Below are 24,347 nucleotides of genomic sequence, written 5' to 3'. Positions count from 1 at the left end.
TCCACCCTGCGGTGCCCCGTCACAAAGCAATGTAACTTCAAGGAGGACTCTGATGGGAAGTGGCTAGAACAACCCTGACACTGAAATGGGACATCATCTAAACACAGAATATCACTCATGTCTTACCTATGAGAATTGAGTTCCCTCCAAAAAAACTTAGGAGTCTCTTGAGGGCAAATTCAAAACAGAAATGGTAATTTTCCTCCAACCATTAAGTAATCAAAGGGTATAATGGGTCCTTTATGATCTTGGTTGATAAGAATGATTTTCCTTAATGTTCCCTCGTTAACATTCACGGTCAACCTGGAACAGAATCAAAATTGTGACTTCAGAAATACAAACCGAGCGCTATACCTATATTGCCATTCTCTTAATATACTTCACAAACAATGACAAAACATGTGAACATAAGTGTTAAACTTAGCAATAGATTATTCTTACAAAATACACCATAATTTCAAGGATGCCGTGCTCTTAATAATGATTCCTCCCAAATTATGCACTTTATACAGTACTTCTGCAATCCAATCACTGACAAAGTCAAAATTCTTATAATAAAATTTATTAGTCATCCCCTGATTTTCAAGAGGGTTGTGTTCCAGGACATCTACGCAAAAATCAGGAGAAACCAAATTCGCTACTTACGGGCATTTTAATCCTTTATAAACTTAAACTCACACATGCAAACCTTTCCCACACTCTTATAATACTTTCCTACACTCCTATGAACACTTTTAGTTACACATTATACGATTTATACAATACGTATAATTACACTGCCATTTAATATCTGTACAGTGTACGTAAGGTTAAGCTAGCTAGCCTATCCCAGCTGACGAATATGGGACTGCAGTACATTGTGCTATACTGTACACGTACACTACCGTATACGCATAACACTAAATAGAATACAGTATTTTAAAGCTACAAGCCACAGATATTTCTCTAAAATATTACTACTGTATATAATTTAAGGCTTGAATGAACCTTTTATGATGACAATGAATTAGCTAAGCTGTGCAGCAGAAGACGATGATATTTACTGCAAAGCCAATCGTAAGGTTTGACTGAAAGTACAGTAATTAAAATGACCAATTTAGAAAAAATTTGTATTTTTCCTAACAACGACAAAGTCGGAGATAATTTGTATTTTTCCTAACCATACAAATCTTAGCTATTTACATGGGGTATTACTTTCGGCGTAGCTGAAATGACGAGCCATTAGATTTTTAACGAGGGTTTAGCGAGGTAGGGGAGGGGTAGCTAGCTACCCCTCCCCCCTCACACACCGGTGAACTGATTCACTTCGCTTAGAGGTAGGACTTCACAGGGGACAGGGCTGGCGGGCAAGTATGTGTAAATAGCTAAGGTTTGCATGGTTAGGAAAAATACAAATTTTCTGGGTCGAACCTGTGGCGCCCGGCGAAAAGTCCTTCTTGTATACCTTTTCTGATAAAAACCTTCCAATTATACCAGAGAAAGATAAAAGCATGGAATGCTGAGGTTACAACCCTCGCGCGAGCACCTTTTGGGTGTCGTGTATAAAGCAAAGGCGCGTGAAATCCACTATTCACAGGTTGTCTTCCATTTAGTTAATTCCTTCGCCAAAGGGATGGGCCGATACAGAGGCCCTAGACACATCCCCATCGCCGCACCACCCACGCCACGACGCGAGCGCCATCTGAACAACATCCTTCTGTTTGGAATTCAAAGTGTTGAATGTTTTCGTTGTGCTCTCGGTCTTTTTTATCTATCGTGGATTTATTTTGTCATGTCCGAAGCTCCATCTTCACACATTCCAATGTTAAGTACCATAGTTTGTTTTGACAGTATTTTATTGTACCGGGCTTGTGTTTTATATCCAGTATAGTCTGTTTTATTATTCCCGTCTGGCCGTTCATGGCGGCCATTGTTTGTTCACTTGTTTGGGAATTCATCTTTATCTGCCCGTTTAGTACTCTGTCACTTAGGTTCTTGGTTAAGTCCCTGGCCTTATGCCTTTAGAACCGTTATTATTTTTATTTTTATTTTATGCTCATGGTACTTTTTGCAAGTAAGTCCAGCCTACGATCGAGATAGCGATTTAGCTTTGTTTTTGTTTAGTAACCGCCCGAGGCGTTCGTCACTCGACTCGGTTAAAGGAACAGTGCTATTTATTTTAAGTTTTAACGGATGCTATTCTTCGATCGTAGTATTATATGGATGTACATTTTTATTTTATACGTTTATAATAGTGTTTTGTGATTTTTAGTCCTGTTTTTGTGTCCAAGAGAGCGGGAGATTGGGGTCCCCGTTTTCTGTTCGCAGTCACGAGTTACCCCTTTCTCTCGTTTTCTTTCTTAGCTCCGGTGGGGGAGCGGATTTCCCGTTTTCCGTTTTGTGCGTTCAGCGGGTTCTCCCTCCCTCACCTCTCCCCCTCTGGGTGGATGATAACTTACGAGTTATTTATTTTTCGTGACTTTTCAATTGTTAGCGTTATTTTGGTCCGTGTTTCGTCCTCTCCCCGTTACGGCTCGGGAGTAGTTATGAACGTTATCCACTCCGCCTTGAGTTATACTCCGCCACGAGGGATTCTCAATAACTTTCGTTCTATTGTTATATTTATATTGTTTACTACATGGGACGGGCTTCATATTGTTTAGATAAGACCCTCCGGTGGCCCTTACTTCGGTCTCAGGCCACGGCCATATCCACAATAGCCTTTGTTATTACAACTGTGTTGTTATTCACAATAATTATTCAGGACCTTTCTTCTCCCTCCGGCCTCACCGGAGATCGTAAATACGCTTTACTATAATCTAAGCTTTAGTCTTTAGCTACGACTTAGCTTTTTATCTTTCACAATTGAATTATTAGCCACAATTGAATTATTCAGGCCATCTCATTATCCTCCGGCGTCACCGGAGGTCGCCCAAACACTTAACACTTAAAGTTGCCTTAGCTAATTAGCTAAGGCTCCTTTATTCAGGACATTTCATTACGATCCGGCCTCACCGGAGCTCCGGCTTCACCGGAGGTCGCCCATACACTTCACACTTATATTTGCCTTGCCTTTAGCTAAGGCTGGTGTTTGTATTTATTTTAAGGGCATGTCACTGCTTCCCCGACCCTTGGAGGTCGGCGGATTACTTTAAGCTTATTATCCTTATGTCATTAACAGACATTGGGTGCATTACAAATATACAGACAATTGAATTTTAAAGTGCCAACAATGGTATGGGGCAGTATCAACTTAAAGTTAATAGTTAGTTGTTTGGTCAATGCAATATGGGTGCTTAGGTAATTCAGTGAGTGCCAGAACTCTAAAATAATAGGTTTTTATCCCTTATCAGAGTTTCAAGCATCACCAGACTCATGTCTCCTTTCTTTTACAGAAGGCCCGTTGTACTGCTGAAGGATGCTCTGCCTCGTTCAGCGACCCCGTTGGGCATGACCTCTGCCGGTCTCATGCTCACTGCTCCATTCCCTTTATCCAGGAACCGGGACAGGCCCAATACCCAGTGTGGTTCCCGGATTTGTGCTCGTTCTGTTACGAGTTGTCGTCAGTTCTGCTGAATGATGATGTAAGTGGGTTTTCCCTTTGTTCCTTATTTCTCATTGGCAGACACTAATATAGACATGAATATGATATACACAGTATATTTAGGAGGGCAAACCCCCTCCTCCATCACTAATCACTGCAAATCTTACAGGCCGATGATGTCTCTCTTCGGTCAGCAAGGGCTACTCTTCGGCCGTGGGTGTCGGGCTTTGGCAGGAATGCCCCGTCTGGCGCTCCCTATCTCCTCGATGGGGATATGGCCTCCCGTCTCTTCCCAGGCTCGACTACTGCTGCAGTCTCTCCTGACCTTGCTGCCCCTTTAATTGAAGAAGTCAGGGCTACCATTTCCGTGGAGGACGAAACCCTCGTACCGATGGACATGGCTGGTCTGGATATAGACGTAGAACCCAGGGACGAGCAGGTAAGTGGTGCCGAGTTGGTGGAAACCCTTTTCTCTCCTACTCCCTCTTCTACCTCTTCCTTTCTAGGTTTTGATAACTCTAAGGCTTCTCCTCGGGATCCCTCTGCCTCCGTACGACCCAAGGTGAAGCCACTTCGAACTTATAAGACTTCAGCTTTGCCAGTATCAACGTCACCGGTCCCCGGACCCTCGACAGCTCCTGATATTCATATTGCTCCTCGTAAAACCACTACTCCTAAGAAGTCTAAGTCTACCAAATCCAAGAAAAAACCAACGGGTGACTTTCAGGTACCCTGGGCTGATCTCCTCCCCATCCAACTGATCAAAGGATTGGTCAGGGATCAAGTTCAACATCACTCTGGTGCAATAACAGAGATTAAGGATATGATGGCTACTCTGATCCGCGCCGGAACTCAGTTCCCTCCCCCTTCTGCCCCAGACGCATCGAAGCTGCCGCCCTTCGATAAAAACAATCCTTGGCGGTTTGCTTTGCATGCTCCATTCGTAGATGGCTCCCTAACTCTGGAGGGCATAGGCACCCGCCCTCTAGAGGACCTGGAGTTCTATCCCCCGGGCCTAGCATTCCCGTTCAATGGTTTTGTACGGTTAAAGGAACATGCATTGGTCCGTATGGACAAGGTACCGAAGGAAACGGTCATATTTCCAAAAGAGCAGGCCCAGGCTATCTGGGCCAGAACACTATCAGAGTGGGGGTGTATTAACTCCAAGCTCACCCCTCACAAGGGTTCCTACACTATTTTTACGACAGCGGCCTCCATCTCTTTGCCGCTCATAGACAAAGTCACAGAGCTGACTATACAGGCCATCAAAGAAGGCTCTTCCATGCCGGCTCTCAAGGAGACGGACCCCACCTCTTTGCTTATTCCGGGTTCCTCGGCAGCCTGGGATGCTGCGGCCTCTACCTTCACGGTGGGGAAACTAGACCCGGACTGTGCCTCTACTCTTTTCTCTGAGAAGCTTCCCAGATTAATAGAGAGTCTTCTCAAAACTGAGTTCGAGACCCGTACTAGACTTGCTAGGTCCCTCCAATCCATCACCTCCATGGAGTCCCTTGCATCTCTTTACCCAGAGGAAACGCTGTTCAGAGTCGCCACAAAGAACCAGCTGCTATCCTACCAAATAGATCTCCATGACTTCTGGTCAGCACGGGTTAGTTGCAGGAAGTTCGTTCTGTCGGAGGCCACCATCAGGCATGAGCCGAACAGACTGATAGCTTCCTCCTGCTGGGGTAAGACCCTCTTCCCTCAGACCGAGGTGGATAAGGTTCTTCAGGACGCAGCGAGGGCAAACCAGAATTTGCAGGTAAGGTGGGGTCTCTCAGCCAAAAAGAGGTTCGAACCCCAGAGACACACATTCTTCAAGAAGAAGCTGAGGTTTAGTCCTTACAAAGCGGCCCGGGGTACCTCGTCCCCACAGCCTTCCGCGGCCTCGACTTCTCGACAACAGGCGCCTCCTCAGCAGGTAGTCTACCTCGCTGCTCTCCCTGGTACACAGCCCAACCCCTCTTGGATGCCCTCACCTGCATACAACCCTGCCTACGAACCCTCCGGTTCCTTTCGTGGATACCAAAGAGGGAGTTCCAGAGGTAGAGGACAGTTCCGCCAACGCGGCGGCCCCAGAGCAAGGGGTTCCCGTGGAGGGAGGGGCCCTAAGTTCACTCCCTCCCAATGATGTGATGCCGGTAGGAGGGAGACTTTATCACTTCCGGGATCATTGGACCTTCAGTCCATGGGCTCACAGCATAATATCAAGGGGCTTGGGTTGGAAATGGTCACAGGGATCCCCTCCTCCACCGGTGACCTTCTTCCAGAGACCCACTCCCATCCTGGAAGAGTACACTGCGGAGTTACTCAAGAAGAGAGCAATCAAGCGGGTTCGATCCCTGAAGTTCCAAGGCCGCCTGTTTACAGTCCCGAAGAAAGACTCGTCGGCGTTGAGGGTAGTTCTGGACTTGTCGAAGCTCAACTCTTACATCCTTTGCGACAAGTTCCGTATGCTGACTATCTCTCAGGTACGGACCTTACTTCCCCGTGGGGCCGTCACCACCTCTATCGATCTTACCGACGCCTATTATCATGTCCCAGTAGCTCGAAACTTCTCTCCTTATCTAGGCTTCCGTCTCGGCAAGAGAGCCTTCGCATTCAAAGTCATGCCCTTCGGTCTCAGCATTGCCCCCAGGGTATTCACGAAACTGGGGGAGACGGTGCTCGAGCAACTCAGACACCAAGGGATACAAATCGTCGCCTATCTGGACGATTGGCTCATTTGGGCCCAGTCGCACCAGGAATGCAAAAGAGCTACGTCGAAGGTACTCCATTTTCTCGCCAAACTGGGCTTCCAAGTCAACCTCCGGAAGTCCCGCCTACAACCATCAAGCCTCTTCGAATGGTTAGGCATCCGTTGGGACCTCTCAAAGCACAAGCTCTCCCTTCCTCCCAAGAAGGTGAGGGAGATAGCTTCCAAGGTCAGGAACTTTCTCAAACACAAACAGGTGTCCAGAAGAGCTTTAGAACGAGTCCTCGGCCTACTCCAGTTTGCCTCACTGACCGATCTCCTATTAAAAGCCAAACTCAAAGACATCAATCGAGTTTGGAGAAAGAGGGCGACAATACCTTTAAGAGACAAGACCTCGAAGATCCCCTCTGTCTTGAAAATGAGACTACAACCATGGTCCGATCGGAGGAACCTCTCCAAGTCGGTTCCTCTACAGTTCCCCTCTCCACAAGTGACAATTCATACCGACGCGTCTCTGAGTGGTTGGGGGGGTTACTCCCAACATCAGATGTGTCAGGGCTCTTGGTCACCCGCCATGAGACAGTTCCATATCAATGTTCTCGAAGCCATGGCGGTGTTCTTGACCCTGAAGAGAATCTCCCCTCCGAGGTCGACCCACATCAGAGTAGTCTCAGACAGCACGGCCGTAGTCCACTGCCTCAACAGGGGGGGGTCCAAATCACCCAACCTGAATCAGATCCTAGTCACTATCTTCACCTTGGCAGCCGACAAAGACTGGTTCCTGTCAGCAACTCACCTAGCAGGAGTCCAGAATGTGATAGCAGACGCATTATCCAGGACGAGCCCACTGGAATCGGAGTGGTCCCTGGACATGCACTCCTTCCGGTGGATACTCAGGCTGGTTCCAGGTCTCCAGGTAGATCTATTCGCGACCCGACTCAATCACAAACTCCCGTGTTATGTGACACCGAACCTGGACCCTCAGGCTTATGCCATGGACGCATTAACCCTGGATTGGAACCATTGGCAGAAGATCTTCTTATTCCCTCCAGTGAATCTTCTACTGAAAGTCTTGCACAAACTCCGCTCCTTCAACGGGGTAGTAGCTTTAGTGGCACCTCACTGGCCAAAGAGCAGTTGGTTTCCTCTCCTCCTCGAGTTGAAACTCCGTCCCTTCCGGATCCCATTCCCCAAACTGACCCAGGTGGTCCAAACACGGACTGTGTCAGATTCCTCAAGGATAGCCAAAACCCTAACTTTGTGGATTTCATGAAGTTTGCGGCACGTAGGGACGCAAACATCGACCCAGATAATGTCCTCTTTATAGAATCAGACAAAAGGGACTCAACGATTCGCCAATATGATTCGGCGGTTAAGAAACTAGCGGATTTCTTAAGGACTTCAGACCATTCGGTTATGACTCCTAATTTAGCCATCTCCTTCTTTAGGTCCATTTTTGACAAAGGCCTAGCAGCTAGCACTATAACCACCATTAAGTCAGCTCTGAGGAAAGTCTTCCTGGTTGGGTTTAACATTAACCTGGCGGAGTCTTATTTCTCATCTATTCCAAAAGCATGTGCTAGGCTTCGACCTTCGGTCCGTCCTCAAAAGGTCTCTTGGTCTCTAAATGATGTCCTCAAACTGGCCTCCGACACGGACAACGAATCCTGCTCTTATATCACTCTTCTTAGGAAGACTTTATTTCTAACAGCTTTGGCCTCGGGTTCCAGAATCTCAGAACTAGCAGCTCTCTCACGAAACTCAGAGAACATGGATTTCCTCCCTTCAGGTGAGGTACTTCTTTCACCAGACAGGGCGTTCCTAGCTAAGAACGAGGACCCCCAAAATAGGTGGTCCCCTTGGAAGATTATTCCTCTTCTCCAAGATACTTCTCTTTGTCCGGTCACCACTCTCAGGGCCTTTTTAGCAAGGACCGCTACCCAATCGTCTGGCCCCTTGTTTATCAGAGAACAAGGAGGTACCATTTCCATACGTGGCATTAGGCAACAGATCCTATACTTCATTAAACAAGCCAATCCGGGATCATTTCCCCATGCTCATGATATCCGATCGATAGCTACCTCCATCAACTATTTCCAGAATATGGACTTTGATAACCTTAAGAAGTACACGGGTTGGAAATCTCCTATGGTCTTCAAACGCCACTATCTAAAGAACTTACAGGCTCTTAAATATCCAACGGTTGCAGCTGGGAGCCTTATCTCTCCCCATTGATCTTTTGTTCTTCCTTTCATCCATCTCTTCTCTTCTCCCTCCTACCCGCCACTCGCACCACGACGCCGCTTCCTTGGTGGTTCGTTAGCCCTAAGTGTATTACATATTAGGTTAATATGATTGTAACTATTATTGTTTTCCCTTGTTATTAAGTTGGGATATTCTTAGCCATGTCAGTATTGTTGCATGTTTTCCTCTGATACTCAGAGGTTTCCTTGTTATCATGTTTGTTTATCCTTACTCTCACTATACCCTGTGGCTAGTTTATATTTTATGCCTACTTACCTGAATTATATATGATTTTCTTTACATGGTGTTGTTTCTCTCCCCTTATTAAATTAGTAGTTATTGTTGGGCTTGGAAGGCATTCTCTGGTACATTTTCGCCCGGCGCCACAGGTTCGACCCAGAAAAGGGATTTTGACGAAGGAAAAATCTATTTCTGGGGAGAGACCTGTGGCGCCCGGCGAAACCCTTCCCCTTATTTTACACGATCCCACCCTTTCCTTTCCAAGCCATCATGGTCAATACAGAAGGATGTTGTTCAGATGGCGCTCGCGTCGTGGCGTGGGTGGTGCGGCGATGGGGATGTGTCTAGGGCCTCTGTATCGGCCCATCCCTTTGGCGAAGGAATTAACTAAATGGAAGACAACCTGTGAATAGTGGATTTCACGCGCCTTTGCTTTATACACGACACCCAAAAGGTGCTCGCGCGAGGGTTGTAACCTCAGCATTCCATGCTTTTATCTTTCTCTGGTATAATTGGAAGGTTTTTATCAGAAAAGGTATACAAGAAGGACTTTTCGCCGGGCGCCACAGGTCTCTCCCCAGAAATAGATTTTTCCTTCGTCAAAATCCCTTATCTCCGAATTTGTCATTTGTTCCGTAACCGAAATACAAACCATGCTATTTCCATGGGGTGACTCAAACCATGCTATTTACATGGGGTGACTCAACCCTTCGGTAGGGTGGTAAGTCCCAGCTTTACTGGCTTTGCCGGGGACTCAGGATCCGAGTGTGTAGCACTCGAGATAAGGAGTTCCTGCACCTCGCAGCAAGGAACGTGCGGGCTACATAAGCAAGTGTGTGAAGGAAAGAAGTGTGACTCGTCCTAGGAAGTTGACCTAAAGTCCTTTAGATGGAAATCTAGGCTAGGACATTCCCAATACCACCTCGTCAGGGTATGGGGGACACGAAAGTATTGTATTAATACTCGGAACACAAGGAAGCATGGTTTACCTGCAGTGGTTTGAGGTCAGCTGCGCAGAGAACCCAGGATGCTGCTTTCCTCAAGAGAGTGGAGGATGAAGAAAAGAGTAAGGGGCAGACATACTTTTTCATTCATGCAGACTAAAACTGGGTAACAATACCCTCAACCTTCTGCTACTTGTCCATTAAGGAGCCTGAGGTTAGACCAGCTGTTGTGCAGCCACCACAGGGGCGATAGAGAACGTATCGAGCCTCCTGTGGGTCACGTCCTGCAGGTAGTGGGCTGTGAAGGTCGTTTGACGCTTCCAGACCCCATCTTGTAGAACCTGCGTCACAGAGAAGTTTCTCTTGAAGGCCAGGGACGTAGTGATGCCTCTGACATCGTGTGCTCTCGGGCGACGTGACGGAGGAGGGTCTGGATTTAGGGAATGGTGGATAACCCTGCGAATCCAAGCTGAGATGGTGTTCTTAGTGACCCTCCTCTTCGTCCTTCGTGTGCTCACAAACAGGGCTTGCACTCGAGGACAAACTGCAGCTATTCTCTACAGATAGAGCCTCGGACTCCTTACTGGGCACAGTAGGAGATGGTCTGGGTCATCTGTTACAGAACGGAGACTCGAAATCCTGAAGGCGTCGAACCGTGGGTCCGGAACTCCAAGATTCTGAGTCTTAGCAACAAAATCAGGGACGAACCCAAACCTTACCTCCCCCCATCCCCTTGAATGGGCGACGTCGTACGAGAGACTATGAAGTTCATTGACTCGCTTGGCCGAGGCCAAAGCAAGCAGGAACACCGTCTTCCAAGTCAGGTGACGATCAGAAGCCTGGCGTAATGGTTCGAACGGAGGTCTCTTAAGAGACCTAAGGACACGAACCACGTTCCATGGAGGGGGTCTCACTTCCGACTGAGGGCAGGTAAGCTCGTAGCTTCGTATGAGTAGGGAAAGTTCCAGCGAGGAGGAAATATCCATTCCTTTCAGCCTGAAGGCCAGGCTTAAAGCTGAGCGATAGCCTTTCACCACCGAGACCGAAAGGCGCATTTCTTCCCGCAAATACACAAGAAACTCCGCTATTGCTGGAATAGTGGCATCGAGGGGAGAGATACCCCTTCCATGACACCAACCACAGAAGACTCTCCACTTCAGCCTGGTAGACCCCTGCAGATGACTTTCGCAGGTGTCGAGACATCCTCTCCGCAACTTGTTGCGAAAAGCCTCTCTCTGTGAGGAGATGCTGGATAGTCTCCAGGCGTGAAGCCGAAGCGATGCTACGGCTTAGTGGAAGATGTTGCAGTGTGGTTGCTTGAGTAGCTCGTGTCGTGGAGGGAGCTCTCTCGGGAGTTCCGTCAGGAGCTGCAGGTCTGGGAACCACTCTGCATGATGCCATAGCGGAGCTATTAGGGTCATCGACAGGTTGACCGATAGTCTGGTCTTGTTGAGCACCCTTCTCATCAGACAGAACGGTGGGAAGGCGTAGACGTCGATGTTGTCCCACCATTGTTGGAAGGCATCTTGCCAGAGTGCCTTGGGGTCCGGGACTGGGGAACAGTACAGCGGGAGCTTGAAGTTCAAGGCTGTCGCGAACAGGTCTACCGTCGGGGAACCCCCCAAAGTCAGGACTTTCTTGGCTACTAGAGGATCCAAAGACCACTCGGTACTCACTATCTGCGATGCTCTGCTCAGACTGTCGGCGAGCACATTCCTCTTGCCCGGAATGAAGCGAGCCGATAGTGGAATCGAGTGGGCTTCGGTCCATCTCGGTACCTCTACTGCAAGATGGGATAGCTGTTGTGAAAAGGTACCTCCCTGCTTGTTGATGTAAGCCACCACCGTGGTGTTGTCGCTCATCACCACCACGGAGTGACCCGCCAGGATCCATTGGAACTGTTGTAGTGCCAGATATACAGCCTTCATTTCTAGCAGATTTATGTGGAGGCACTTTTCTGATTATGACCATAGGCCTGAGATCCTGTGGTTCAGAACGTGGGCCCCCCACCCTTCTTTTGAAGCGTCCGAGAACAGCATCAAATCCGGGGGGAGGACGAGAAGATTCACTCACTTTCGAAGGTTTTCGTCCGTCACCCACCACTAAAGGTCCGTCCGTTCCGTAGGGCCCATAGGGACCAGGATGTCCAGGGAATCGTGGCATTGATTCCACCAGGAATTGAGCCGCCATTGCAGGGATCTCATACTGAGGCGGCCGTTTGGAACCAGACGGGCTAGGGAGGAAAAGTGACCTAGAAGACGTAACCACGATTGGGCTGGACGGTACCTCCCTGCTTGTTGATGTAAGCCACCACAGTGGTGTTGTCGCTCATCACCACCACGGAGTGACCCGCCAGGATCCATTGGAACTGTTGTAGTGCCAGATATACAGCCTTCATTTCTAGCAGATTTATGTGGAGGCACTTTTCTGATTATGACCATAGGCCTGAGATCCTGTGGTTCAGAACGTGGGCCCCCCACCCTTCTTTTGAAGCGTCCGAGAACAGCATCAAATCCGGGGGGAGGACGAGAAGATTCACTCACTTTCGAAGGTTTTCGTCCGTCACCCACCACTAAAGGTCCGTCCGTTCCGTAGGGCCCATAGGGACCAGGATGTCCAGGGAATCGTGGCATTGATTCCACCAGGAATTGAGCCGCCATTGCAGGGATCTCATACTGAGGCGGCCGTTTGGAACCAGACGGGCTAGGGAGGAAACGTGACCTAGAAGACGTAACCACGATTGGGCTGGAAGCTCTTCTCGTCTGAGGAAAGGATCTGCGACCCTCCTTAGCCATGCTATCCTGTTGTCTGATGGAAAGGCTTTGTGGAGATTGGTGTCCAATATCATGCCTAGATATACCAGTCGTTGAGATGGAAGCAGAGAAGACTTCTCGAGATTTACCATGATCCCTAGATCTTGGCAAAGTCCCAGAAGCTTGTCTCTGTGTTGAAGAAGGGTCGACTCCGAGTCTGCCAGGATCAGCCAGTCGTCCAGATAACGGAAGAGACGGATGCCGATCCTGTGCCCACGAAGATATCGGGGTGAATACTCTGGTGAAAACCTGCGGTGCTGTGGACAGACCGAAACACAGCACCTTGAACTGGCAGATCTTGTTGTCTAGGCTGAATCTCAAGTACTTCCTGGAAGACGGTTGGATTGGGATCTGGAAGTACGCGTCCTTCAGATCCAGTGTACACATGAAGTCTTGCGGTCTGACTGCAAGTCTGACCGTGTCTGCTGTCTCCATGCTGAAGGGAGTTTGTTTGACAAACTTGTTCAGGGCTGAGAGCTCAATGACGGGTCTCCAACCTCCAGACGCCTTCTTTACAAGAAAGAGTCGACTGAAGAAGCCTGGGGAGCCGTCGACGACCTCCTGGAGAGCATCCTTCTTGAGCATGGTCTCGACTTCTGCCCGAAGGGCTAGCCCCTTTATCGATCCAATGGCATAGGAGCTAAACGACACTGGATTCGCTGTCAGGGGAGGAAGAGATGTCGTGAAAGGGACGCGATATCCCTGACTGATCACGGAGATCGTCCAGGAATCGTCCCCGAGTTGCTGCCACCTGAACGCGCAACTTTGTAGGCATCCCCCCACTGGTGGACATGCAGGGGAATTGCCAATCCTAGCGTTTGCGGCCTCGGCCGCTCCCTCTAGGATTCTTGCCTCCCCCGGAGGACTTTCTGCCCTTTTGTCTTTGACAGGAAAGGGCTGCTGTTTGGACACCTTCGTCTTTGCTGCCGGAGCCGGTTTCGTCAACTTGGACTGGCAAGGTTGTTGGGGTGCTGGAGGTTTGTAGGGCTTAGATGTAAGAGCCCTTTGGAGGAGAGAATCGTGGTTTGATTTCCTCCACTCTCAGCTGCCTGTTCCGCATCCTTGGGCTCAAACAGACTCTTTCCTAGGATGGAAGAGTGTCTGAGCTTGCAGACATCCACGGCTGGGACCTTCGCGTGGAACCTCTCGGTCACCGCATCACGACGTTTCAAGATCGAGTTTGCCCACAAGTTCGAAACTTGGTGGGCCAGAAACTCGATGGTACGTGTGCCCGAGAGGAGGAAGGTCTCCAGGGCCTTCCTGGTGCTTTCCTTGGAAAGATCCTCGGAACGCAACAGGATGCCCAGAGACCCTAGCCAGACATCCAGCCACGAAGTGGCCTGCATGGCACACTTTGCGACTTTCTCCTGACTCAGGATCTCCGTTGCCGAGAATGTCACCTGCCGGTTGGAGAGTCTCTCAAGAGAGACTCCCCTGGTGAGCTCTTCCACGGAGTGGTGAAGAGGAAGAGCTAAACAAGGCTCCTCCATGATTTCGAAGTACCTCCTCTGTTGGACACGAGGAGGTGGGAGGAGCTTGTTACCAGCAGAGGAACGGCTGGAGGAGGCGAGTTCCGCGAGCTGGCCCTCGACCTTATCTCTGGCACTCTTCACCCCCTTGGGACCAAGGCAAAGCCGTGCTAGCCTTAGAGGGTTTTTGAGTGCCGTAGACTTGGTCCAGGACCATATCCTTGCCTTCACGAGGGGCGGTCTCGGGGTCCTTGAACTTGTTGAGATGCCTCATCAAAGTAAGGACCTGCCAGAAGGCGTGCTCTGCTTCATGCTGCTCTCCTCCTAGTGAGTTGGCAGCAAAATCTCCTGTCCCCAGCTGCTCAACTTGGGGGGAGACGTGGACGTTCTCCTGGGGCCTCGCTGGCTCTGGTCGAATCCTTGAAGAAGACTTCGGGATGGTCTTCGAGTCCTTCGGTTCCCTTCTAGGAGGGATGCAGGACTCCAGCAAAGAAGCCTGAGGACTCTTCTCCGCCCCAGTATGCGACGATTCTCCTACTCAAGGTGAGGTCTCTCCCATTGGTGCGGTGGGGAAAGGCCTCACCTCGGTAGATTCTCCAGAGGACGGGAAAGCTTCGTCCACACAAGGAGAGAATGTCTGAGGGGGGGAAGGAGCCTTCTTTACGGGCTTCTTGGGAGCCAGTTTGACCCTAGGAGAAGTCACCACGAACTCCACTCCTCTCTTCCTCTTCAGTGGGGACGCTGGTTTGAGGCCCAAATCAGCGAAGGCGGGCTTAACAGCCTGGACGACAGCTCTGATAAGGGACCCAAACCAAGACTGACGACTGACAGAAGCAGTGTCAGAGACTCCCACTGGAGGGAAGGGGATCGGGCGATCCTTAAGAGTGGACACCACAGGGCCTGCCTGAAAAGAAGAAGAAGAATGTTGCCTAGACCTCTCTGAAGACTTCCCCTCCTCCTGCGAGCGCGCTGTCCTGCGCTTGCGGGGGGGAATCGTGAAGATGATGACCTGGTTGTTGGCGCTCCTGGATGCTCGCTCAGCTGCTCGCGCTGCTAAACCCGTCGAGAATCGCGTATGGGGTCGCGCTGGCGCTCGCGCGATGGACAATTCAAGGGATCGCGCGCGGGCTAACGTTCGCGTGCGGAGATGAAGGCGCGGGGGCGCGCGGGCGGGGGTGCGCGTGAACACGCGGGCGAGGGTGCGCGTGGACGCGCGGGCGAGGGTGCGCGTGGGCGCGGGCGAGGGTGCGCGCGGCCACAGCGCCGAGCGTTGGCGAGCAATGGCGCACAGGCGAGCGATGGCGCGTAGGGCGATCGTGCTCAGGCGAGATAGCGCGTGGGCACGTAGGAGACCTTTGGCGCGCAGGGTCGTGTGCGCGCGCGCGTGCTGAGGGACGCTTGCGCGCAGGCGATCGATGCCGCGTGGACAAGAGCAGGCGGATGGCCAACAGGAGTAGAAGAGCGTACCGGAGGCTGCTCGTGGGCGCGTGCAGGAGACTTTCTGTGGGCGCGTGCAGGAGACTTTCTGTGAGCGCGAGGGCGTGTAGCGTCTCGTCCAGCTCTGGAAGGGCGCGAGGGCGAGTGAGCACGATGGCGCGCAGGCGAGGGCTGACGCGTAGGCGAGCTCCGAGGGCGCACAGGTGATCGCGGGCGAGAAGAAGAAGGAGGAATCTTCTTGCCTGTGCCCAGATCCGGGGATCGTGGGCGCGCAGGAGAAGATCGCTGGCGAGCTGGGAATCGAGGGCGTGCCTGGCGCATGGCAGGAACAGGGCACGCAGATGTGCGCTGGCGAGAAGGTGAACGCTGGTGCACAGGAGAACGCCAGTGCGTAGGCGAGCGCTGGCGAACAGGAGCACAGTGACGAGCAGGAGAGCGCCGACGAGATGACTCTGCCTCTGCTGCAGGAGATCGCTGGTGCGTAGGAAGGTCCTCAGCAACAGCAGGAGAGCGCTTGCGCGCTACTAACGTGGGCACGCAGGTGAAACCTGCCGCTGAAGAGACTTGCTCACATTGTGAGACAAGTCCTTCTACCCCGAAGGGACCGGAGGCCGTTGGAAAACGGGGTGAGTGGGCGCCCACAGCGCGTCAGCTTCCAGGAACGGAGAAGGCAGGTCCACAGGTCTGGCAGGCGTTGGAGATTGCGAACGATCAGCAGAGAGGTCCAGGGATGCAGCTGCAACGGTCAGCTCACGTCGAGGAGGAACCTCTGCGGGGGACGTCAAGGGTGAAGAGCCGAAGAGGCGCCTCCTAACCCCCTTTTAGGGAGAAGGAAGGCCTCTACGGCGCAGAGGAGGGCGAGCTTTGCGGCAAAGACAACCTCTAGGAGCAGGCACACCATCGTCGGTCCTCCGAAGAGGAGTCTCTGTCAGTGAACTCCCCCGAGGGGGAGAATTACCCGCTGGAGAGACCGTTGGATTCAGCTCCTCCCTCGAAGGATGTTCAGAGGGGGGAACTGAGCCTTCAGCTACATCAGCAACCAAGGCAGGGGTTTGACCCGACCCGTTGGAAGCCTCTGCCACAACAACGTCGACGATAGACAGAGGATCTACCTCCGCTATCACCGGCGACTGTTTGACAGCTGCTCCCAACTGGATCAAGTTAAACAGGGCTTCCCTGGAGGGCGAACCCTTAAGCCCCAAGGAAGCCCAAAGCTGCAATAAATCATCATTAGTAACAGAGTTATCAATATCCTCCCCCGGAGGAGGAGGAGGAGCTGCCTCGCTATGGGAAGCAACTCCTTCTTCCGAACCCCGAGGTTGGTCAACAAAAGAATGGCCTATGCTACTACTCTCCGGCCTCTCACAAGAGACCGTTCGAGTGGGAGCTTCAGGCAGCGGAAGAAGAGTCCTTGGAACTTTCCTTCTTCAAGGCAACCCTTGAAGGAGAAAGATCCCGCTTAGACTTCTTCCGTCACCGGGAAAACCTCTCCCACTCGGAGGTAGACCACTCCCTGCACTCACTACAAACATTTTCTCTATCACACCGTTGACCTCTGCAGTACGAACACAAGGTGTGAGGGTCCGTCTCGACCGCCGGCATGAACGTCCCACAAGGGCGGTCGGGTAAGCCAGGGCATTTCCGCATGATAGAGGTAGAGGCCAACTTCTGTACACACACTGATAGAAAAAGCAAAAAAGATTAAGGCTGTCAAAATGCGAGGGTGAGGTAGACACGTCTGACCGCCACCCGAGCCAAAAGTGAAGTGACTCAGTTCACCAGTGTGTGAGGGGGAAGGGGTAGCCAGCTACCCCTCCCCTACCCCCTCGCTAACTAGCGAGGGGGTAGTAAACCCTCGTTAAAAATCTAATGGCTCGTCATTTCAGCTACGCCGAAAGTAATACCCCATGTAAATAGCGTGGTTTGTATTTCAGTTACAGAACAAATACAAAACAGAAGTTCCTTATCAGGAGATAGATTCAGCGCTAGCGGGTTTTCAAGCCATAAAAACTTTAAAAAACATTGAGCAAGGTGGGGAGGGTTGCGGGGTAACACTCCTGCTACCGCCGACACACTCACTAGCTCCAACACTTTTGATTCCATATAGGACTTACTAGGGGAAGATGATGGCGGGACAATTACTGTATGTGTAAAGAACTTCATGTTTGTATACTGTATTAAGGAAAAATACAAATTACAGGTATTTCCAAATTTGTCATTTGTTCCCACACGAAATACAAACACTTGTTCTTTACTAGGAGACTCGCCGATAGGTGGGTGGAAGTCCGTTCAACTGGTTGAAAAACTTGCCCCAGAATTGCCACACCCAAACTTAAGGAAGCACACGATAGGGATCCTGACACCTCATGTAGTGATGGTCAGTAAGTGAGGGACCACTCTGTAACTATACCTAGGCTTCTGTATAATCTCAGGTTTGACATTATACTGTACTGTACAAACTGAGACCTAAATCCCATCCCCGTAAGTGAACCAAGAAATATCCTGGCAACTTGTAAAAATGGTTCTTCCTGCAGTCAACGGGAGCCAGCTAGCATGGCCTTGGATACTGTATCCCAAGAATAGCCACCACAGGACCTATACAGAATGTGTCTTGGGACCTGTGTCACGTCTTGCGGTGAAGGTCATCTGATGCTTCCACAACCATGCTTGTAACACCTGCGACACAGAGAAATTCCTTTTGAATGCTAAGGATGTGCTTATGCCCCAGACATCATGAGCTCTGGGTCATCGCTTTTGATGGTTGGAGGAAGGAGTGAGGGGACAGTCAAGGACTGCCTGATCCAAAATGAAATAGTTTTTTGTAACCTTCCTCTTGAACCTGCCTGTCCTGACAAGCAGCTGATTGTTGTGTGGGTGAGCTCATGGTGTACACTTAAGGTAGTGCCTTGGCGCCTTCACAGGACATAATAACAGTTGATCCGTGTCATTAGTTACTTCCCATAGACTTGCAATCAGGAAGGCCCCAAACCTAAGGTCTGTACGCCAGAATTTGAGTCTTAGCGATAAAATCTGGGACAAAACTGAGAATAACCTGCCCGATCCTCTTGAATGGGCGTTGACAAGAAGGATGACCATTTTGAGGGTAAATCCACAATCTGGCACTCGACTCAATGGCTCATAGGAAGCTCTTTTCAAGGAAAAGAGGACTTTAACCACATTCTAAAGAGAGGATTTAACTTTCAGCTGAGTGCAAAATAACTCAAAAGCTCCCTATGAGCACTGATAATATTACCAAAGAGGAAATAATGACTTCTTTCAGACTGAAGATCAGGCTTAAGGCCGAGCGATAGCCTTTTATCGCTGAGACTGAACAGTGTTTTTCTTCTCTAAGATATAATAAAAACACGGCAATCAGGGGTATAGTGGCCTCCGAGTGGAGAGATACCCCTTCTACATCAGCAACCACAGAAGGTTGTCCACTTTGCCTGACAGACTGCGATAGAGGACTTCCTTAAGAATCTAGATATCCTTTTCAGCATTGGTTGCAAAATACCTATCCGAATGAGGAGATGCTAGATAACCTCCAGGTGTGAAGTTGTAGGAATAAGACAGCTATCTGGTATATCTTCGTGTGAGGTTGACGTAGAAGGTTGTGTAATGGAGATGGCTCCCTCGGAACCTTCGTCAACAGCAGCAGAAGGTTCGGATACAATTAGGCCAAAGGGGGGGGGAACGCGTACACGTCTGTGTCATTCCTAGGATGTTGAAAGACATCCTGGAACACTGCCTAAGGGTCTGGTACTGCAGAGTAGTACATTAGCATTTTGTGACGGAGATGTCGTGAATAGGTCTATCAAAGGTGAACCTCACAAAGTCAGGACTTTGGTCAGATCCCAGGAGCCAAAGACCATTCAGAACCAAATATCAGAGTCTTTCTGCTCAGGTTGTCAGCTAGAATGTTATTTTTGACTGGAATGAACTGGGCCGAGAGATCTGATTGTCCCCTGTCCATTTCAGAACCTTGACAACAAAATGACAGAGCTGATGCGAGAAGGTACCTCTCTGTTTGTTTAAGTGCGCTACTACGGTGGTCTTATCACTCGTCAACAATACCATGTGGCCTGAAAGGAGATTTTGGAAGTGCTGAAGGGCTAGAAAGGCTGTCTTCAACTCCATTGCTGATTGAGATCAGAACATTGCCAGGCCATGTGCTGTTGCAGGTAAGCCTCCAACCCTTCTTTTGATATATCCATGAAGAGCACAAAATAAGGGAAAGGAGAAAGAACTACCCCTCGGCAAAGGTTGGAGTCTTGCATCCACCATTCCAAGTCTTTCTTGTGCTTTGATCCTATCGGAAATGGAGTTTTTATGATAAAACAAAGTTTTATGAATACTTACCTGGCAGTTATATATATATATTTGAAGGCTATATATATAACTGCCAGGTAAGTACTATTCATAAAAATGGAGTTTTTATGATAAAACAAAGTTTTATGAATACTTACCTGGCAGTTATATATATATATAGCCTTCGAATATATATATAACTGCCAGGTAAGTACTATTCATAAAACGCATGTTTCTGGAGGATTCCTGTACTGAGACTGTAGGGTCTTCAATTGCCACTGGAGTGACCAAATGCCGAGATGACTGTTGGGGACTAAGCAGTCCAAGGACCGCTAGGCGTTCCAACGGTTACTGCCAACGATAGACTGGCAGTGAATTCGGCAGGAGAAAGGGTCAAAGACACTTCCTGGAACCTTTTGATTCTGCTCTCAGATGGAAAGACCTTACCCTGTTGGGTACTGATGTGCATTCCCAGATATACCAATTCTTCTCAAGATTTACTACAACCACTAGATCATGGAAAAACTCAAGAAGCATGTTTTGGTGTAGGAAAATGGTCTCCACCAAGCCTGACAGAATCAGTCATTCATCCAGATGAAGGAGAAGATGGAAGCCATTGGTGTGGGACCAGGCTGAAACTAAGGTGAACACCTGTGGTACTGTCAGCATACCAAAGCAGAGCATTCAAAACTGGTATATTTTGCTGTGCAGACAGAATTTTAGGTACCTGTATAGCCTTAACGCAGGATAGATCAGGATCTAGAAGTATGCATCTGTCAAGTTCAACGTAATCATGAAATCACCTGGTCTGATCATCTTTCTCACTGTGGCTACAGTATCCATCTTGTATGGAGTCTAAAGGACAAACTCATATAGGGCCGAGAGGTACATCACTGTCTCAAGCACCCAGATACTTCTCTAAAAGAAAGATTCGAACGAAGAAACCCAGAGTGCGGCCTTCTCTAACACGGTTTGGACTTTCACCTGAAGGGCAATGTCCTTAGTTGATACCTGGGCGAAGGATGGTGGTTTATGAAAGATGGCAATGCATCCCTCAGAGTGACGAAGTTCTACCTGATACTTGAGAGTCATTTTACAAATCGATCAATCCAAACCTGTTGAGGGCTATGAAGTATACCCCAACAAAAGAAGTTTACATCTTATTTATATTATAAGATAAGACTCTTAGGTGACTATTCCAATGTTTGTTCCAAGTGTAGTGCTGGTGAAATAATTCTTGCCGAAGCTTTCGACTTCAGTGACTTCATGTTATGTTTACAGCTATATTTGTTTCTCTTAATATATATTATGGAGTGAATGTAATTCGTTGGGACGAGTGTAAAGTTTCTTATTATAAAATTGACAGCCTTTATTAAATATAATTGCGTTGCCTTGCCAGGAGTGAAGTAGGATAGGAAGCCAACCCAGGGTAAGCTAAGAAAATGACAGTCGAAGGGGGGTCGCAGCGAGGCATTAGCCACCCTGGGACATAAGGACAGGCCATTCAGGTTAGGTTAGGTGGTGTTCATGCATAGTGGTTTTGCAGTATGACAGCTGCAGTTCGGAAAGACTAGAAAATGGGAAGTATTTTTTATGCATGCAGGAGACCCTGGCCATTGAGATTTGTAAGTGCGTGGGAACAAATAGTATTTGAATATTACTGTATCCATTAATGTCTGTTACAATCTCCTAATATTATACTACAACAAAGTTAAACTGCCTGGAGCTACTGGGTATATTATAGGCTACAGTATTACTCTACTAATTTACCAGGTATAGATATGACAATACTGTATATAACTAATAAAGACCTAGGCTATGTTTAAGGTTCTTTGTTCATTGATGGGTAAGGACAAGGCACCCAATGGCAGATTAGGCTGAGGAAATAATGGTTTCTATACTTATTACTACCAGGAACAGGTTAATTATTTACTAAATGTAAAGGTTTAACTAACCACCTTCAGTGAAAATATCCATTTTGGAGCCTTTGCATATGAGAGGCCAGTTCCTCACACGTTCATTAAAGAATACTAGGATACATTGCCATGTAATAAACTACAATGAAACCAAGATGGTAGTCAACTAACCTAAACTTTCCCCCCCTAACCTAACTCACAAACCATGTCCTTACCTACTTACCTAAGGGGGGGAGGTGGTCTGACGCCCCCTATGCCCCCCACCCCCCTTACACTGCCATACTTTAAGGTAGACATAATAATACATACAGGTATCCGCTTTCATACATACACGCCTCCATTTTTTTAGAATCTCATAAAATTAGCAGTATATCTACGTCAACCTACCGTAGGTAAGGCACAAGTACTCAGGCATTTCAAACAATTACATTACCTGTTTGAAATCCTATAATTCAAGTTAAGAACTTTAATAACTTCCTATCTATCTATCAAACTGACATATACCACAGAGCCTTTGGCGACATTAACTATATCTTGTTGACACTTACATAACGCTTTATTCTAAAGCAAAATTCAGATTTAATCTGTTACCCCTAAATTTCAACATTTACGAACAATTAATATAATTCCTATAGTTTAGATAACAGAGGATAAACAACTTTCACTCTATTTAAAATGTTTGGATCGTGATACCATATGAGGGTCACGAGAATACGAGATGTAAGTAGAGAACGTCCAACATTAATAATACTTACATACACGAGAGGAGAAATGACACTTATTGCAGCCTAGAATTCGTACATGGCAATGTTTAATTGATTATACAACTTCAAAATCTCAATTGTTCCAAGTTTATAACCTCAAACATTTATAATTAACAAAAGAAAACGCCGGTGGTTATTGTTCACGTTTGCCAAGCGAACGCGTCCAATTGTTTATGTTTTCCACAGTTTTCAGATTATTCAAAGAAAACGACGTTTTATAATCTCAAAGAAAACTAATTACTTTTCTTTTTAGGGGTGTCTATAAAATTTTTATAGTAAATAAAAAAAAATCAGATGTACACTTCGGTTTAGACTACAAATTTAGACCTATAGGCTACAATGCAATTATACCTAAGCACATATAAACTAAACCAGTGTCACATGTGCATCCTTTCTGATAGAATTTTAGCATTTTGTCGAGAAATGTACTGATTTTTTTTACAGTAAATAAATAAAAAAACATACATTTCGGTTTAGACTATCAATTTAGGCCTAAACTATGCAATTATACCTAAGCACGTATAAACTATACCAGTGTCACATGTGCATCCTTTCTGATAAAATCTTAGCATTTTGTCGAGAAATGTACTGAATTTTCATTTGTACTGGGCACACTTTGGATTTAGTTTAAATTGGTGGAATGGAAATTGAATATTAGTGTAAAAAAAAAAAAAAAAGTATATGTTCTTATAGCCCTTAGATTACCTTTGCTTCAAATCAGTATGATAAAGAAAATAAGTTTTGGAAATAAATCAAATTTCTCCGTGTGATAATTATTAAAGTGTTTAAGAAGATAATTTGTGGCATTGACATTCTCTGTGGTCATGTTAACTGAATATTATTAGGCCATGTTTATGTTGATTGCTTTATAACTGCATAGAACATGATTGAATGTGCCCATTGATGGAAAATACTGTCATTATTAATGATAAATCTCCGTGGTCCAATTGAGAGTTTAGAAAAAATATATAAAAGGAATATAAAAAAAAATGTAATTTGGTGTCTGATTAAAAAGGAAAGTGCCTGAAGATGAAATAACATAGTCCCAATACAACAATTTATTAAAAGATGAAGAAAAGTGAATAATTTATCTCTTCTCCTAAATTGCCTAATGGGAAATGTGAATGGAAAAGGCTCACATAGAGTTATAGTGACCAAAAACAGATGACAACTTTATGGAATTATTTAAAAACAAAGTGGAAAATAAAAATGTCGCCTATCTTTTTGCGGAAATTCCGAATTAGATAAGCGTTTAATCATATGTGCAAATGGGATAGAGGAAATCACGATATTCTCGGGATTATTATGGGGTAAAATGGGTAAATATATAATTGATCCAATGTCAATATCTGAAATAGGTTTAAGTACGAGTAGAAAAACGTTTCAAGTCTTATGAAATAAAAAGAATAATAATAGTTTTTTAGTAGAGCAGCATGTAATCTGTGAAGATTTCAATCTTTAGATGGATGACGCATCATATCTTGAATTTTAAGCCTTTGGTGAGCTATTGGAATCATGATAATTGGTTAATGGCGAATGAGCAATAAATTCGACAGGGCATAAGTTGGACTTCGTTTTAAGTAATTGTTAATTGACTAATTCGGAGTTTTCTGGCATCCTGACGTCGAAGGTCATTGACGCCGATTTTAAGAAATGGAATGAATGATATTGGATCAGATATTGTGGAAGAGAAGTGCACTGTTTCCCCAATGCACAAGTTCATAACTTTTAGATTATATTTACAGACACACGCAGTGCTAAGAAAAATAACTTTAGAAATAAATCAAATTTCTCTCCTTGTGTATTTATTGACGAAGTTAAATTTTCAAAGAAAATAAATTGTTTGTCAATATTCCCTGCGGTTATTATTATTATTATTATTATTATTATTATTATTATTATTATTATTATTATTATTATTATTATTATTATTACTATTATTATTATTATTATTATTATTATTATTATTAGCCAAACTACAACCCTAGTTGGAA

The 24,347-nt window shown here is 47.2% G+C and overlaps 1 protein-coding gene across 1 annotated transcript in view; it reads right to left on the bottom strand.

Annotated features, from left to right (window-relative positions):
• LOC137623051 (3-oxoacyl-[acyl-carrier-protein] synthase, mitochondrial-like) overlaps window positions 1-22,531 on the bottom strand; it is a 38,612-nt gene extending 16,081 nt beyond the window's left edge. The window contains exons 1-2 of the mRNA XM_068353689.1: window positions 22,345-22,531; window positions 127-303 (exon numbers count right to left, since the gene is read on the bottom strand). The gene's annotated coding sequence lies outside the window, so the exon portion shown is untranslated. The remainder of the gene's footprint in view (window positions 1-126; window positions 304-22,344) is intronic.
• Between the last annotated feature and the right edge of the window lie 1,816 nt (window positions 22,532-24,347).

Source organism: Palaemon carinicauda, chromosome 30 (genome assembly GCF_036898095.1).
Source record: "Palaemon carinicauda isolate YSFRI2023 chromosome 30, ASM3689809v2, whole genome shotgun sequence".
Taxonomy (NCBI): domain Eukaryota; kingdom Metazoa; phylum Arthropoda; class Malacostraca; order Decapoda; family Palaemonidae; genus Palaemon; species Palaemon carinicauda.
The sequence above is the reverse complement of the archived record's forward strand: the minus strand, read 5'-3'. Positions and strand labels throughout refer to the sequence as shown.